Here is a 2,054-nt window from a genome sequence, read left to right as displayed (position 1 = left end):
AGATATTTTCTTTATAGCACGTCCAAAGGCTCATGTTTATCTCATTGTACATTGAACAAGTTCAACCATAAACACCTCAAAGACATCACAAGAATCACCAAGAGAAGGAGATAGTTGAGATGCTTTGAGAGAGACAAACAAGTATCACCAAATGAAATACCAAGGATAACTCCATGGTTGGATACAAGATAGCATGCATGAGGGGATTGATACTTGTTACCCGAATGCAGTGGCGTGATGTCGTATATATGAGTTAGTCATAACATCATAGCTCGCCTCCAATAGTCACTTGTCCTTCACTTCTTCATGGGTGAGACGAGCATCCAGTGCGTCCTAGATGTACCTAAGACAAAGCTCAAGCACACCATGGTCCCCAAACTAATTGGGTCCGAGTAGTTAGTGAAACTACAACACATAGGACAAACTCCACTTAAATATGTGCATATGGATATGAATTTGAATTTCATGCACATCTTAGCCGATTTAGGATTATGGTGGAGTTTTCCCTATGCATTGGATCAACGAAAGCAAACATGCCATAAGATATACATGAAGTAAATATGCATGCAAGACTTTAAAGAACCAAATGGAGATATGACTTGGACAAAATGAAAAATAGAACACGATGGCACACAAAGGTGTGACGTGTCAAAAGGTTGTCCAACCAATATCCAAGAATCAAATCAACACAAGATTGACCCCAAAGTTCAACAAATGAACTAAACACAACGAGCAAGATGATATCCAAAACAAGCATGCTCAAGGAATTATCTCATTTTAGGAAACTAAAACCAAATATCAAGAATGAGATAACCAACTCCCAAAGAAAGCAAGGTTCCAAATAAACCAAACCTTTAACACTTTTCATGATGGCACAAAAGTACCGAAAAGAAAAGGTTTGTTTTCCAAAGTCAAATTCTTGAAACAAGAGAGTGTTCTAACAAACATAGGAGAGCTCCCCCAAGACTAGTGCACTATTTAGGATTTTGCATTTGAATACAAAATGCACAAATGCGAGATCATCGCTCTACCATTGTTTATCAAAACACTAACAGGGTTCAAGTGAAAAGAGGAGATACATAAGAAACAAGGAAGACACATGTGAGTCTAACCCACAAAGCAAATTCTTGGCAAGAAATATACCAAATAAGCACATGAGCCAAGTGTGGGGATGATCCGACACAGTACCACACAATTTATTACCAATTGTCCAAGGACAAGAGGTATTTAGGAAATACTTCCATATGGTACTTTGTGAGTATGTCCAAGATCATCTTCACAACAAATAAAGCATATGGTAAAGGATAAAAATTGACCATGATGCAAATGGTGATTCTTGAAAGCTTCAAATAGTTACACCATCATGCAAAGCAATGAATAGCATAACTTGAAGCACATGATTTTCCAAAGAGTATATAGGGCTAGCAACACAATGTGGAAAACCATGCCAAGAATAACTCTCACAAACAAAATCCAAGAGAATATCAATAAGAGCATTTTGGGCAAAATGGGATTTGTTTGAGCAAACATGTCACATAGGAACAAGATAATCTAAAATATCAATTCTATGTGACACAACCTCAAGTGTTCACATTTTCTATGCTTGTAAAATGCACAAAGCATAATAATCCCCCATAATGTGATAAAGACATTTTTCGTGCAAGAGGCAAATAAGAACCACGTGAGATAATTAATGGACATTATAGAATTTTAATTCATCATGTCGCACATTTTAAGATTGTGAAATGCACAAAGCATATCACTCCCCCAAAATGGGATAGTCCATTAATTTCTCACACGAGCCAACAACTAAGATATCAACAAGATGCAATAGGCTCAACAAAGAAAAATTGCCATGATGTGCCACCCAACATATATATGCAAGCAAGCAAGATAAGCAAGTAGGAGGCACAACATACACAACCACATGCAAGGTACAAAACCAACACATGTAAAAGGGGGCGAGTAACTTTCAATGTACATGGGTTGAGGACTCGTTACCGCAAGGAGGAGCATGTGTAAAGGATGAAAGGGATAATACTTGACTTGAGGAA

The sequence above is a fragment of the Lolium perenne genome, chromosome 4, assembly GCF_019359855.2.
Source record: "Lolium perenne isolate Kyuss_39 chromosome 4, Kyuss_2.0, whole genome shotgun sequence".
Classification (NCBI taxonomy): Eukaryota; Viridiplantae; Streptophyta; class Magnoliopsida; order Poales; family Poaceae; genus Lolium; species Lolium perenne.
The sequence above is the reverse complement of the archived record's forward strand: the minus strand, read 5'-3'. Positions refer to the sequence as shown.